At 42.7% G+C, this 17,512-nt stretch overlaps 1 protein-coding gene across 1 annotated transcript in view; it reads right to left on the bottom strand.

Annotated features, from left to right (window-relative positions):
- The window catches only part of LOC142750024 (proton channel OTOP1-like), a 70,189-nt gene that overhangs the window by 28,590 nt on the left and 24,087 nt on the right, over positions 1–17,512 (bottom strand). The window lies entirely within an intron of this gene.

The raw sequence follows: 17,512 nt of genomic DNA, 5'->3' as shown, positions 1-17,512 counted from the left end.
TATTCGCACGTTGTTTCGTCTCGATCTGTTTTCCAGATCATCTATTTTGGATAACATCTTTTGTTTTTCGGCCAATAGCTCCTGAAGTGCGCCATGCGTGTCTGCTGCTTCATCTTCTAACAGGGATATTCTTTGCTCTACTTCATCTAGACGTGTACCCTGTTGTGATACCTCGCTTTGCAGTGCCTTCAGTGAGGTTGATATGGTATTAGCCAGTGTGTCTTGTATGTCGGGTGTTATACGCTTGGCTACCTCCATAGCCAGTTTTCTGTAATCAATTTTCATTGAACTCGAGGTCTCCTCCCCACCTTCCTCATCTGACATTGTCTCTTCCTGGTCTGTTGATGGCCTACTTGCTGCCTGCTTGTCTTTTCTGGTGACCGGTGGCATTTTTATTTGCACCCGTTGCTCGGCCCCTTGTGTCCGGTTCTTGTGCCAAGTCAAGTGTCCGTGACGACTTCACCATCTGTGTTCGGTGTCCGTGCCAAATCAAGTGTCTGAGATTACTTCACAACATGTGTCTGGTATCCGTGTCAAGCCGAGTGTCCGAGATGACTTTACCATCTATGTCCGGTGCCCGTGCCAAGCGGAGAGTCCGAGATGACTTCACCATCTGTGTACGGTGCCCGTGCAAATCGAGTGTCCGAGGTGACTTCACCATCGGTGTCCGGTACCCGTGCCAAGTCAAGTGTCCAAGATAACTGCACTACTCCTGTCCGATGTCCCAGCCAAGTCCATTCTTCTGGCCGACACTTTTATCCAAACTGTGCGTTCCACAGCACCATGGTAACCTCCTGTGTGCGTTTCAACGACCGATACGACAAAACCTCGTAATGACGCAGGCGCATGCACAGTACATCAGAGTACGCAGTCAACGTCTACTTGCGGCTACGATTTAAAGGAACACACAATACAGATATCCGCATTGCATATAGAGCGTGTGGCTGACGCCTCAGTACCAAGTCCTACATTTACTTCCAACAGGTAACAGGATTCTCCTTTAATAACATACCTCTTTACTGCTTCTATTTACTTACCTATCCACACCACCGCTATCTTATGGTAGGTTCCTGAGGGGTACTTTGACAGTACCCCTCCATCTACTAAATATGTATTATTTCTATGTTTAACAAGTTATTAAATTTAATGTATTTTGCTGCATGCGATATCTCGTGTATCCTATTATTTATAGGCAATACCGTTAAACTGATATATATTTTGTGTGTTTTTCTTGTCATCTATTTATTTGCTTTGTAACATATCTCTCAATAATGTACGTCAACGTGAGTGGAATATGTCTCCTCTATATGTATTTTCCAAACATCCAGTGAACATCTTGTTTTTTTGCATATCTTGTATATATATATATATATATATATATTGTATGTATACATTATTACTTATACTTAGTAATTAGTTAAAGCGATTGTGATAAAGGCCTGGATTGGCCGAAACGTCCAAATAAATCGCCTGTAAAATAAATGCCTTCAAAACACTACTTGAAGAAAAGTATTTGTTCAAAAAATACCTTTGTGAAGAAAAAACTAAATAAAAAATATTACATTCATTTATATGCTTGAGTGTTTGGGTTGTTTGTTCTGCATATATTGTGGGTTGTCCAAACCCGAACCCTCACAGCACCTGAACATTCCAGCCAGGAGTGCCATCCATCATTTTTTACCTACTCTGATTGTCTGGCACAAGCCCACTTCTGACAATCCAGGTACTTTCACCTCACTGACTGCCATAGACTTTGTTGATCAGCAGCTGCTCTGTTACGGTGGAGTGGCCCAGTGGGTCCACATACCTGCTAGTCCTTACACTTTGTAACAGACCAATTACCCATCTCTATTACGACGTTTTGAACAGGAATTTACCCGGGGGTCCATTGGCAATTTGAAGTGGCTTGGGAGGATACACGCTATAAAAATGACCTAACTTCCCTAAATCTTTTACCCCTTCTGCACTCTCCCTATCCCAAGACCTACAATGGTTCTCAAAAAACTTCAAGTTCAGCTTTCTTATTTTATTTGGTAGGCAATTTGTTGCTGTATTCCTCAAAGCACTCTTTATTCACCTTGTTTATCTGGTGGCTTGGGGTTTCCCCATTTACTTAAATACTACCATGTTGACCATAGTATAGACATCTCATTTTTTGGGTGACCATTCCCGTATTTTTTCACATTTTCTTCATACCCTTCATTTAATGTGTTTCCCCTGTAATGTCTATCTTTAACCCATATAATGATAATAGGTAGTTTGACCCTATGTCAATAATGGCGGTTTTGGGTTTCAATATTCTTTGCAAAAAAGACTTTTCTTATTGTATCAAAAGAGATTCAGTTAACATCAATAAATAGGAGTAATTTAACTTCACCCAGGGTGCCAAGCATTGAGAAGGTTGCACCAGCATAGCAAGACGCCAATTATCCCTCCTCGTGGAGTCTCTGCACAGTATCCATAATTCATGGAATAAATCCATCTGGAATCTTTATGGACTTTTGGCACCTTGGGTGAAGTTAAATTACTCATATTTTATTGATGTTAACTGAATCTCTTTTGATAAAATAAGAAAAGTTTTACGTGCTTTACTTCATTGCCTTACCTTTAAAGGGGTTTTCTCATCAGAGACATTTATGACAGATCCACAGGATCTGTCATAAATGTCAGATAGATGCGGGTCCCACACCTATCTCTAGAACGGGGCCCCTAAACCCCGTTCTGCCGCTCTGTGTTGTGACTGAAGCGTGTGATTTTCTACCATGAATTACGGATACAGTGTAACTCACTGAGCTACGCTGTTTCCTTAAGTCCCATAGAACTCAATGTTAGTTATGGAACAGCGGAGCTCGCATGCTACGCTGCTTCCATAACTGGCATTCACTACTATGGGTGTTACGGAAACAGCGTAGCTCAGCGTGCTACACTGTTTCCGTAATTTATGGTCGGGAATCACACGCTTCAGTCACAACACAGAGCAGTAGAACGGGGTATAGGGGGCCCCGTTCTAGACAGGTGGGACCCGCATCTATCTGACATTTATGAGAATATCCTGTGGATCTGCCATAAATGTCTCTGATGGGAAAGCCCCTTTAACTCACGTCTTGTCTTTCTCTTGAGTTCTAGTTCTTGGGCTTTAATGGGAAACCTTACATTCTCCTCTGCACTTTATTATGACAACAGGGAAAAGTGTGATTATATATTTGTTAATATACATTCCGGTTTTCCTTTAGGCGCACCTTTTCGGTGGAGATGTTACAATTACAACTATCCTGTATTTTTGTGTTATATTTTTTGTAACCTGAAGCTCCAGAAGATGTTTTTATGGTTACATATGTATATTAGATATTTTTGATTGATGCCTGTTATCTATTGTGAGAGCAGAGTTCCAGTTTTCTGATACATTGATCCAAATCCCCTGCATACATATAGAATTACGTGAGAATATTCTAGCTGCTGGCAGCCACCACTAGAGGGAGCTAACTACATACTGTTATACATTGAACTCAATAATAAGACAGTATGCAGTAAGCTCCTCCTAATGGTGGCTGAAGGCATTGAAAGTTTGTTATCATTTAGTTCTATGCTATGCAGGGAATTTGGAGATCTATATTAAAAAAATGGAACTCCGGCCGCTATAAAGATATGTACTCGCTATCTCTGTCAGTACCATACTCTTTGAATGAAGCGGCACCGTGCATGCTTCACCACTAAATTTTTCTATATACATTTTCACCTATAATGCTGTATAGGTTTTGACCAAGACCTTTTGCTGAATATTACCTGTCAGTCTCATTCTTCAATTGTACTTGTGGAAACTGTTTGAGGGTTTTTTTTCTTTTAGTTAACCAATGAATTCTTTACTTTTTGCCATTTGCCTTAGGCCGAGATCGGTTTTACATACAAATTTATAAATATTTGAGGAATGTATAATTACTGGATGCACTTTCTTTTCTATGAACCTCATTGTTTGCACCTGTAACTAAACAGCTGAAATACTGTATTGAATTACTGAACTCTTTCATACTATTGGTTTACATGTTGTCAACATTTCATGATGCGATGTATGTTAGGGCCTGTTCACATCAGAGTTGGCTTTCCATTCAGGGGTTCCTTCGGAGGTTTCCGCCGGGTGAACCACTCAACGGAAAGTCAAACGGAAACCTTAGCTTCCATTTGCATCACCATTGATATCAATGGTGACAGAAACATTGCTAATGGTCGACTGCGCTATTGATACAGTCACAAAAACGGAAACTTACCGGAATTGTGACAAACCGAAACCATTAGCAATGTTTCCGTCACCGTTGATATCAATGGTGATGCAAATGGAAGCTAAGGCTTCCGTTTGACTTTCCGTTGAGGGGTACACCTGACGGAAACCTCAGACGGAACCCCTGAACGGAAAGCCAATGCTGATGTGAACAGGCCCTAACGCTAATACTTCAAATAACCATTATTTGTGATCTAAAAAAAATAATAATCTTTCTTTGTTACCAACAAGCCATCTGCTCTTTTACAACCAACACCAGGTACAAAATAGTGGAAATACTGATTTGCATTCTTCATAGCTAGTTCAGAGACAAGAACTGCAAATTTGTTGTACCATTTATCAGAAGAATGAACACATTCGTTAACAAATTATAGAACACATGGGGAGAGATGTATTAAAACTGAGGAGTCTTAATAAAAATCAGGCTGGAGTTTACCTCTTAATAAATATTGTTGTATCTTTGGCTGTCCGTGCGCCACTGAACAGATTTCAGCTATATATTATGGCAGATTCTAGCGTAAATTATAGTAAATGCATTGGGTGTCGAAAGGCCACGCATCCTCCTGAGCTCTGCCCGCTTTTTTTTTCAAAGTTCGTGACTTTTGGGATGTTTCTACGCCAGAAAACCGACATAGAAACGTTCTTACATTTCCCCAAAAGAGTTAAGTAATAATATTCTAGTTGTTGGCAGCCACCACTAAAGGAAGTCTTAATTTAAAAAAAAAAATATTCGGCAGCTTTTATTTAAAATAAAATTAAGCAAGAATGGGGAAAAAAAAACTTGAGGTGGCTAGATAATACTTATTTATGTTTAATTTTAATTAAATCATGACTGCCTATTTTTACATAATGACAGAAAGTATTTAATGTACCAGGCGCTGCTGATCATTAAAAAAAGAAAGCTTAACCCGGGCACATCCAATTTTGACCTTGAGGACACAGGAAATTTTTCAGTTTTACCTAATTGCGTTTTACTTTTTTATTTTTCGATTTACATATGAAAATATGTTTTTTTCTGTACAAGTTATAATAATTAAGGCCCTGTTCACACAACAGACTTTTTGCGGCAGAACACACTGCGGATTCCGCCACAAAATTCCACCTCCCATTCATTTCAAAGGGAGTCGGACACTTCTTTTTCAGGACCCACCACATAAAATCCGCCGTGAGAACAAGGCCTAATAGCACCATTTTGGGGTAGATACATCTTAGCGTTTAACTTTTATAATGATGTTTGGAGGGTAATGCAAAAAAAAAAATCCACTATTTATTTATTTATGCTGTTAACAATGCAATATAAATAATATGTTAACTTTATTCTGTATATGTGTCGGTTTTTGTTTTTTTGTTTGATCATCCCTTTTATTTAATACATGCTATTTTTTTTTTAACTCGTTTTATTGAAAATAAACTGTCAGAGTCAAACTGTCATATACAGCAGTATAACAGAATACAGCCATCCATCTAAATACAATAAGAATAGATACATATATACAGGTGATCAAGCAAGAACATACATAACCTGTCCATGGTACGCAGATCACGTAGTCACAATACAAATGAATCAAAACAGTATTATTAAATGTACATTCAAATACAAGAAATAAATGCCTGCATTCCAATAGCATTCAGATAAGAACCAAACATCTCATATACAAAAAACATCTGGATATGCATCCACCCTTAACCATGTCCGCCCCCGGCATGTGAAAAAGCAGCCGACAACCCTTGGACCGTACAGTGAGTGAGATTCGATGAGCACCAACCACCCCAGATCAGGTCAAATTTAGCCGGTCTTCCCTGATGTTTATACACCACTTTTTCAAATGAAAGAATGTAATTAATCAATTTACACCACTGTGCCACCGTCGGTGCTCTATCCGCCATCCAACGTATAGCTACCGCCTTCCTTGCCATAAAGAGTGCTTCCCTAAGAAAGGTCCTTTCGTGTACCGACCACTGCTCCTCAGAGATCAGTCCCAGCAAACACACCTCCGGCCTGCGAGGTACCGTCTTCCCCATCACTGCCGTTAATAATACGACCACCTCCTCCCAGAAGCTAAGGATCCACCGACATCCCCACATAAGATGAATAAAATCTGCCCCCTCCTCCCCACACCTGTGGCAGTGTGAGGATGCCATCCATCCCATACGGTGTAATCTAATGTTAAATAACATTGGTGTAAGATAAATAGTTGTACTAGTTTATTATTAGCAGCAGGTGAAACCAGCAAATTGGACCACTGGGCCTCCCTCCATTCCTCATTTGTGAGTTGTGGAATAATTTCCCGCCATTTATCCTCAACCGCTAGGGGTTCAAGGCGCAATTTAGCGTCCAGTAAAAAGGAGTAAATTTGAGATACAAATCCACACATAGAATGAGTACCCAAACGTGTCACAAAGACATAGCTAGAGAAAATGGTAGAATTCGGTGGAAATTGTGCTAGCAACGCATGTCGAAGTTGTATACAGTATATCTCCTCCCCCGGTGGTAAATTAAAAGCCGCTCGAATCTCACTCACCGACATAACAGAACCGTCCACTGTAAGCAGTTGTGATAGGGTATGTACATCTCTTGAAGTCCAATAATTCCTCCCCAATAAACCAAAAAGATGAGAAAAGCTCGGATTACCCCACAGCGGACTCTCCGCCACCACCCCCTCAAATCCCAGTACATCTTTAGCCTGCTGCCAAACACGCCTGGCCAACCTATGCAATGGTAACAGAGACCGGTGTCTAAAGTCCTGCGGCTCCAATATCGGCCATAAGCTTTTCAATCCCAGGACCCGAGCCAGATAACACTCAGCATTAGTCGTCAGGGGGGGACCCAAGATACCAGATACCGGAGCTGACCTGCCAAATAGTATAAAAAAACATCCGGTAATGCATCCCCTGCCTCGTCTTTAGGTCTTTGAAGGGTAGAGAGTTTAAGTTTGGATCTCCCCCCCCCATACAAACGGCGCAAACAGCGAGTTCACCATTTTTAAAAAACGTTTAGGCACTAGCACATCCGAGTGTTCCAAAACATAGAAGAATTTGGGTAAAACAATCATCTTAAAGGTAATGTGTCGCTAGAAAAAAATTTTTTTTTTTTTTGTTAAACAGTTGTGTATAAATTATTAAACATTGTTCTAATTTTTTTTAATTTTTTCACGAGTCAGGAAATATTATAAATTAGATTCTAATTTATAACATTTCCCAGTGCTGGTCACTAGATGGAGCAATTCCCAAAATTGCAGCATTGGCATGTGGTAAAGCAACCACATTGCTTTATGCTGCAAAATTTGAGAAAACACACTCGCTCTAGAGAGCTCACAGAATCCCCCCTCCCTTATCCTGGCTAGTGAAGGGGATTGAACGGTCAAACCTCCTACACTGTGTGTCGCCATTTTTTGAGCGAACACACAGTGTAGTAGGTTTACATACAGTAGTAATCACACACTAAAACACGTACATACACAGAAATAACTTACCTGCTCCTGCCGCCGCCGCTCCCTCCGGTCCGTCCGCTCCGTCTGCTCCCTCCACTCCAAGTGCTTGCATTAGAACACAAGTCCGGAAGCCGTGACCGTAAGTAGTAATCTTACTGTCCGGCCGCGGCTTCCGGTCCACAAGAAAATGGCGCCGGACGTCGCTCGGCCGAAGACCTTCCATTTGGACTGTGTGGGAGCGGCGCATGCGCCGTTTCCACACAGACGGCGTGCAGCATAGTGAATGGAATGGGTCCCGTTCGCATTCACTGTGGGGCTGTATGTGCCGTATTCCATGTCTGTATGTGTCGTTAATCGACACATACAGAGATGAAAAAATAAATGGCAGCCCCTATAGACAAGAAAAAGTTCAAAAATAAAAAAAAAGTAAAACACAAACACACAAATAAATAATAAATTTTTTAATAAAACACTAAAAGCAAATTGATATAAAAAAAAATAATTTTCGCTACACCATTCCTTTAAGTATATTAACACGTCCTGCCATCGACAAAGGCAGACTTTTCCACACCTGCACTTTATCCCTAAGGTAGGTCAATAGGGGCGCTACATTTAGCTCATACGATCGAGAACATTCTCTAGCAATAATAATTCCCAAGTACTTAAAGTCAGGGTTTACTTTCAAGCCACAAAACTCAGTGCCCCACCCACAATCGTCCCGCCTCAGAGGCATCAAATACGACTTTTGCCAGTTAATCAATAAATCAGAATAGCTCCCGAATTCATTGATAATAGAAATGGCCCTTGGAAGAGTGGCATTAGGATTAGCCATGAATAACGCCATATCGTCTGCATACAGCCCTATACGGTCATCTCTGGAATCTATTCTAATCCCCATGTATGCGGGATCACGCCTAATACTGATAGCCAGTGGTTCAATGACCAGCGCAAAAAGAAGTGGCGAAAGGGGACACCCCTGCCTCGTGCCCCTATGGAGGCAAAAGGAAGGAGACAATACCCCGTTCACTAACACCTGAGCCCTAGGAGAGCGGTACACCAAGGAAACCCATTTAATGAAACCCTCCCCAAACCCAAACCTGCGCAGCACTGCCAGTAAATAAGGCCATTCAACCGAGTCAAAAGCCTTGGCTGCATCCAGGGATGCCAAAGCCCAGTCCTGTTGCTCTCCCCAACCAATCTGCGACACAACCTGCACCCGGCGTATATTCTCCGAGGTAGATTTGCACGGTATGAAACCACACTGATCCGGATGAATGACCTCCTTTATCACAGTACAAAGCTGATTAGCTAACATCTTGGTCAAGATCTTGTAATCTACTGTCAGCAGCGAAATCGGCCTATATGAACCACACTCGTCAGGGTTTTTCTCGGGTTTTAACAATACGATTATGGTGGCGTCACTCATAGAGTCCGGAACAGAAGAACCCCTAAAGCTATGCTCAAATGGAGCCAACTGTTGAGGAGCTAGCAGCTCAGCATATTGTAAATATACTTCAAGGGGAATACCATCCGGCCCTGAAGCCTTCCCCGTAGACATAGACGCCATCCCCGCCAAAATTTCCTCCACAGTAAAAGGCGCATCCAACATCGCCACCTGTTCAGTCGTCAAAGTAGGGAAAGCTATTCCATCCAAATACATCTCCAACTCATCCAGCGTATTATCAACCCGAGAAGAATACAGATTATCATAGAATTGTGTGAATTGCGCAAGAATGTCCCCCGGAGAGGTGCTCATGCTATCGTCGGATCCAACTATACGCATCACATGAGGTGATCGAGAGCAATTCCTCACGACATGAGCAAGAATTTTACCAGATTGATTGCCTAATTCAAAATGCGATTGCTTACTAAAATATAAGCTGCGAGAGGTTTTATCCTTCAAGACCTGTAAATACTGCCTTCCTAGGTCTAACCATGCATTCCTATCAGAAGGTGAGGGATCCAGGACAAACACACCCTCCGCCTGCGAGCACCTACATGCCAAGTCCTCCTCCTGAAGGGCCGAGGCGCATTTAACATACGATATGGAGGATCGGAGACACCCCCTCAAATAGGCCTTTAGAGTATCCCACACCAGAGAGCGGTCCCTCGTTTGAGCATGAGCTTCTATGAAAATCGATAACTGGTCAGGTATTCGATCATTTTGCTGAATGAGCTGAAGCCAAAAAGGATGAACCCTACCCACCCCTCTCCTGCCTGTCTGTGGTCTCTTTAAAGTCAGCAATACTGGGCTATGATCCGATATTCCCCTTGGTAAATGTGTAATAGATTCTACTTCCTGGAAGATAGCAGGCGAACCAAAAATGTAATCGATTCTGGACAACGAATTATGTTGTGGGGTGTGACACGTGAACTCTCTAACACCCATGTGAGTCGCCCTCCACAGATCAATCCACTCCATCTCTTGCATAAGTAGGCCTAACCGAGTCGGGCCCTCAGATCCTCGCCCCTCATTTCCCTGAAAGTGGTCTAAACCAGGTTCCATAAGCATGTTAAAATCCCCCATCATAACAACACGGGAACCCGGATATGAGGACACAAATCGCATTGCTTCCTGAAGTATCTCCAAAGATGCAGGCGGAGGATTATACACCCCCAATATCACATAGGGAGAGTCATCAATAACCGCCTGCAGAAAAATGTATCTCCCGTGAGGGTCTAAGTTGGACTGTAGCAGTTTCCAATGGAGCTCAGAGTGCACCAAGATAGCCACCCCCCTAGAATAGGAAGTGTGGGAAGCATGCCCCACCCACTGTACCCAGGGTTTACTCAAGCATCTCATAGTATCAGGTGTCAGATGAGTTTCTTGCAAGCAAGTTAAATGAGGGTGGTGTCGTCTCACAGCAGAAAATATCATATGTCTCTTTTCAGGAGAGCCCATACCCCAAACATTCCAGGACATTAACCGTAGTCCCTCCATTTCTCACTATCAAAATATATTATGCAGCCATACCTCTGAGTCTCTCCCACGAACCCCAGGGGACCTACCTTCCCAAGCCATTGTATAAACCAGAATATGTCCCATACATGTACTATGTATATAAATAGCTCTACCGCAACATGAGTTGACTCAAAAACCTTCAGAACACATTCATTAACATACATTGCTCAACAGGAGCAAACCTTTGTAGCCAATAATCTAGGGGGTAGTCTCTACGGCTAGCGCATTTCTGCCGTACAAACGCAAGTTATATTCAAGTGATGCAGCTCCCCTCCCGGCCAGCACCCATTACACAGAATAGGTGATAAACATAATGAAACCTGACTGTCGCTGAAAGCCCCGCATACCATAGTTGCATTACACCCGGTAAGGAAAGGAAGAACATAAACATCCCAAGATACACCACCCATACCCTGTATACCATGCGGTTATTGCAGCAAATAAGGTACAGAGCCATAACTTTCTCACAAAAGGATGCCTCCAACAGGAGACGCTGTGAGGTTAAACAATATGGGATATCCATGAGTTCCATATATCAGTAATAATCACCCAGCCTGGATAGCCATCGCGATCAGCGACGAGGAGAACGTCTGTTCTTTTTTGTGAGCCATTCATCCGCCTCAGCAGGATCAGTGAAGAATAAAGCACGATCTCCGTCCACAACCCGAAGTCGAGCGGGATAAGCCATGGAGTACGGAATCTGTAAATCCCGAAGACGGCGCTTAATGGGAACATAGGACGTCCTCTGTCACTGCAAATCAGGAGAAAAATCAGGATAGATGGACACTGAAGCATTATCAAAGCGGATCCCTCCAGCCTTTCGGGCTTCCAGAAGGACCGTGTCCCGGTCTTTACAATTCAGGATCCGAGCCAGTAGAGGTCTTGGGGGAGCACCCGGGATGGGTGGTCTCGCTGGAACCCTGTGCGCCCTCTCTACCGCAAAAGCCAACGAGAAGGAGGCAGTCGGGAAGGTGTCACGCAGCCATTTCTCCACTAATTCCCCAGGCCTCTGCCCCTCCGCTCTCTCCGGCAATCCCACGATACGGAGATTATTGCGGCGCGACCTGTTTTCTAGGTCATCGGCTTTCTGCCTCCATAGATCCACTTTACGATGTAAATCCTGAATAGCAGCAGGCATACTGGCAGTGAGGTCCTCCAAGGATGAGATCCGGCCCGCCGCCTCAGTAACTCTCTCCCGCACATTCTGTAAATTCTGCCTCAATCCAGGCCCACATCCACTCTCACCTCATCGATCTTGGCAGTGAGCGACGTATGAGTCTCCAGGATGGCTGTCAGCAGTTTGTCCGAGGCCTCCTGCAACGTGATCCCCGCATCCGGCACTGAGGGAACAGGAGTGGAAGTCCCAGCCCCAACTTCAGCAGTCCCCTGTGTCGCGGAGCTCCCGCCGGCGCCATCTTGGATCACCACGCGGGCATATGATTTCAGCTTTTCAGCTGCATCTATCGCTTTAGGAGGGCTCATCTTTTTCCTGGAAGATATCCTTCCCTTTCGACGCAGCAGGTAAGGAATTTTGGCTGTTTTTAGCGGATTCAGCACCGTCAGGAGGATGTTATACAGGATGCTGGCCCGGAGCTATCGCCACACGTGTCCTCTCACATCCGCAGCTGGCCACGCCCCCCATAAATGCTATTTTTATGGGAGAAAAATTAACAACGTTATTAAATTTTATTAATATTCTTCTGTCTATCCTACTAAGGAACCATTACTTAATAATTTTGCCTTAACAAGCAATGCATTGGAATTAGTGCCTGGCAGTGAAAAACTAACTGGCAGCTATTAGGCCATGGCTAAGGCTCGGCCTAATAGACGACTACATATGGTAGCCATTGTGGCCTTTCTTTTTTGTTTGATTGTTGTTAGGAAGCGTCTGTGTCTTTAAGATCGCCATGACTACTGATCTAGCTTGTGGGCGGTTCTGTTTACTTCCTGAGCCTATCCTACTGCTCTGTCTTCTTCCTGTCAGGTGTAGGGTGGGGTGTAGTGATCAAGATCTCACTTACCCTGTGCCCTAAACTTCTGAACTTCTTGGAAACTGACCTTGGCTTGTCTTTCGTTAATCCCTTGTGTACCGATTTTGATTATCTGCTCCCGGTTGGCTCTGACCTCTGCTTTACCTGATTTTCACTCGCTCTGTTTTGGACTTTCTGCTTATCCTCTGGCTGTCTGGTTACCTGTTCTGGTATTGCCTCCATTGCACCCCTTACCCAAAACACTGAACTCTGTTAGAACAACGTGGGTTCTGTGCATCAAAAACCATCCCGCCTTGCGGTGGGCTCTGGCGAATACCTCAGAGTCTCTCGATCAGAGTTGTGACGGATTATGGGTTGCGGTTTTATTTGCACGCTTACTTCCGAAGTCTCCAGCAGCCTTTTGGGTATTGCGCAACCAGTGATTCCATAACAATCGTGTCGTGGGGGTTTGTGATTAGAAGTTAAAGGAAGCCCTCATTATTGATCATCTAAGAGGTTAAAAAGCTGAGATTGGAGTTATCTTCAATCTTGTCAAAGTCCCGGGAGGTCAATGGCATGGACAGAGCTCCTGTGTCCACGTTCTCATTGTGTCGACCAAACTTGAACACTACAGGGTGATTAGAAGAGGATGGTGCAAAATTAGAGCCTCGGTATTCATAAACGAGAGAACATAACACAAATCTTTTAACATGAAAAGACACACTATCTATCCAAGTTTTATCTATACACTACAAATGTTCAAAGTGATTTCCATTATGGCATATGTCTAGGCGGTAATTCTGTGAACGTTGGCTCAGTGGTTAGTACTATTTCCTTGCAGTGCTGGGGTCCTGGGTTCAAATGCAACCAAGGAAACATCTTCATGGGGTTTGTACGTTCTCCCTGTGTTTGTGTAGGTTTCTTCCCACACCCCAAAAACATACTAACATACCAATAGGGAATTTAGATTTTTAGGCACAATTTGGACATTAAGTGAGGACCTCTGTACAGTGCTGTGGATTGTGTTGGTGCTATACAAGTAACATAAATAAATGCCTGCCAAAATATCCTCGGATATGGACTTCACAGTTTCAGTGATGTCTTGTCTCAGGTGGTTCAGATCATGAGGCTGGGGGGCAGATACACTAAATCCTTGATGTAGCCCCACAGAAAGTGTTAGATCTGGCGATCTTGGAGGCCAGCGCAACATTGGTGAATTCTTTTTTCCAATGTTCCGGTAGAGTTTCATTCAGGTATCGGCGAACATCCAAATGGTAATGTGGAGGTGCACCATCCTGCTGATAGAGGAAGATCTGCCAAACGTAGTCTATCTGTGGATTAAACCGTTCCTTTAACATGTCCAGGTAGGGGTGGCCAGTGACAGTATCCGCTGCAAAAAAGAAGGGACCGTAGACTTTGCATCTGCTCATTGCACAGAACACTTTTACTTTTCTGAGCCCCAAATTCTAACGTTGTGGCAATTGACATTCCCACTGAGGTGAACGATAGCCTCATCGCTGAACCCTGGCCTGTAATAGAATTCGTCCCTTTCCACTTGGCACTGCAAGTCAATGCAAAAGTCACGGCGTTTTCATTTGTCATCTGGTTTCAACTCCTAAAGAAGATGTCATCTGTATGGCTTACCATGCACACATTTTCGTAAACTATGGCATACCGTGATTTGTGGCACCTGTAGTTTCATACTAGTCAAACTGGTCGACTTTCTAGGACTACACTCGTACACGACTCGAATCCTGTTCACTTTCTCTTCCGAAGTCTTTGGGTGGCCCATATTTTCCCCATGATATAAACACCCAGTGGTTTCAAATTGGTTCACCCAACGCAAAATGCAGTTTCTATGCGGAGTACTTTTACCAAATTTATTCTGAAATTTTCACTGTAGTGTCACAACAGACCCCATTCTTGCAAATTCCAACACACAAAAAGCTTTTTCTTGCTTCGATTTCGCCATTTATGTCACTCTATGTAAGCACATTTCAAATTTGGCTCTTGAGAATGAAAGCTGTGCTGTGATTGGCTGCTATGGGCAACTAGGCCAGTTTTGCTTTGATTTTCAGTCACTGGCCATTTACCACTGATGTTACTTTAACTACAGGCCTTTACTTTTGCACCATCTTTTTTGAATCACCCTGTATTTTGTTTTGTTTTTTAATCTATATATTCTAAAATTATGTGCTGAATAATTTCTTAATAGCAGTGGAGACTTCAGTTTTCTGATACAGATCTCCAAATCTTCTGCATAGACATAGAGTTAAATTATATATTTCATGAAGTCTGCGGCCACCACTAGGGGGAGCTTAGGAGCTTACTGCATACTGTTATACATTAAATTCAATCAGTATGCAGTAAGCTTCTGGGCTTCCTTTAGTGGTGACAGGGATCTTTTTTTTTTACCAGGATCTATGAAGGGGATTTGGAGCTTTGTAACAAATATGATAAATGTTGGAACTGAAAACAACACAGTGTTAAAAAGTGGAGATTCTTTTTAAGGTATAGAATGATGTCAGCAACTTTCTCTGTAATTCACTTTAGATTCTCTCTCATAAGAATTGTCCAACTTAGTCTTTTCTATTCAAAAGTTTAGAATTACATCAGATTCACTTTATTCTTTTATTCCAAGCATCTTTCCCTTAGAAAAAGTAAGCGCTGAATCTAAAGATAGAGCAGGCATTGAAGTTCACAAAAGTCCATACCATTATTGTCTCGCCATTGTAATTGTTTCAAGTGAAATATAATCACATATAAAGGATCTATATTACTAGTGACCTAATCCTCCTTATACTACCCCTGGCCTTACTCCAAAATACATGATTGTAATGTGATATGGGATTATTATTTTTTTTTGTCTTCTTAGGGCTTGTCCACACGTAACGGAATTGCTGCAGAAAAATTCAGCAGAAACTAGCAGAAATTTTGCTGTGGAAATACTGCACCATTTCCTGTGTTTTTTACTGCAGAAAATGGTGCTGATTAAGTTGCGTTTTTCACAATGCTGGGAAATGGTGATATATCCTCTGAAAAACGCAGCAATTCAGTCCACTTTCAGCAGGAATTGACCTACTGTGGTACGAAAAATACGCACCGCAGGTGAATTTCTGCTCGGAAATTTTACACAACGTGTGGATGAGATTTGTGAGGTCTCACCCACTTTGCTGCTACTGTATTCTGCTGCGTATTTTCCGTCCGCAATTCCAGATGGAAAATACGCAGCAATTCCGCTACGTGGGGACAAGCCCTAAAGGTAAAGTACATGCAAATACCCCTGTGTGTGGTATGGAAAAAAGCCCCAAACAAAGTTGCCCTGGGCCAAGGTAAAGCTAGAGAGGAGGGAGAGTGAGCGGAGTAAGTAGCTTTTCTTGACTGAAGGTTTGAATACATTTGCTAAAATGTTAGGCTCCATTAAGAAAACATATGGAAAAACATTCAGTGCCAGATTATAGGGAGGACACAAGGGGCAGAGCCTAATGAGCAGGGTTTAAAGGGGTATTCCCACTAAAATAAGTGATGTATGCCACTAGGATATGCCATCACTTACTGATTGATGGGGGTCCAACTCCTTGGACCTTCACTTATCCTTAGAATGAACTAACGCTGCGGATCCTTCTCTGATTTTTCCCTGCAAAGCAACGCTTCTGATAGAAAGCTCCAAATCCCCTGCATAGGACATAGAGTTGAAAAAAAAAAAATTCTGTCTGCCTGGAGCCACCACTAGAGGGAGCTTACTACGTAATGTTATACACTGAACTCAATAATAAATCAGTATTCAGTCAGCTCCCTCTAGTGGTGCCAGGTTTTTCATTCAACCCTATGTCTATGAAAGGGATTTGGTGCTTTGTATCAGAAAAATGGAGCACTGACCGTTATAAACATATATGATTAAATAAATCAGCACAGAATGTTGGACCTCATTCTTTTTAAGGTATAGAATAATGTAAAATAAGTGATGGTATGTCACTAGGATATGCCATCACTTATTGATCGATGGGGGTCCAACTCCCTGGACATCCTCCGATTCTTAAAATGAGCTAGCGCTGTGGCTGCTTCACTGATCTGTCCCACTTTTTTCCAGATTTTTTGATAATTTTTTGCTTAGCAACGCTCCCAGCCTTTGGCTGTGCAGGGAACTGCACTTGAATGCAGCTATTCTGCCGTTCCCTGCACAGCGGGTGTCTAGGAGCACTGCAGTTCAGAAGAAATAAATACCTATAACTGTATGTGAAGACAAATCAAATCTCCCAAAAGGGAAAAATAATGACACCAAGTACAGTAAGTAACTTGCAAAAAATATAAATTCTTTATTACAATATACATAAGAACATGTTGGCCATCAGGACCTAAAAACCACAGACAATTAAAATATACAATGTGGAGAACATGAGGCTACTCAGAATGGCCTATATTCAACATTCAATAATACCGGACAGGGTCACTATGACAGTCATGCTATAAATGTACAGTACAAGGATAACCGACACCACAAAATGTGTCTCCAAAAAGCATGCTGAAACAGAACAATGTAATACAGACCCTGTAAAAAATAGTATACATGAGAGACTTGTAGCTAACACTGAAATCTCAGTGTAAATAAAGTGGTATAGAGACCAGGGTATCACCAAAAATCAGAGTAGGTCCCAGAAGCCATACCAACCCGTGTATTGCATATCAAGCCAAAAATGAGCTCCACAGCAAGAGCCCCGACGCACGTTTCGCGGTAGCTTTTTCAAGGGGTACTGACTAGTAAGGTGACCGGCGTTGTATTTATACTCAGTGGTGGGAGAGGTTTATTCAGAGATAGCAAATAGCAGCACGACATTCTCAAATCCCCAATGCTGAACACCTAGGCCATTCTGAGTAG

Source organism: Rhinoderma darwinii, chromosome 1, assembly GCF_050947455.1.
Source record: "Rhinoderma darwinii isolate aRhiDar2 chromosome 1, aRhiDar2.hap1, whole genome shotgun sequence".
Classification (NCBI taxonomy): Eukaryota; Metazoa; Chordata; class Amphibia; order Anura; family Rhinodermatidae; genus Rhinoderma; species Rhinoderma darwinii.
The sequence above is the reverse complement of the archived record's forward strand: the minus strand, read 5'-3'. Positions and strand labels throughout refer to the sequence as shown.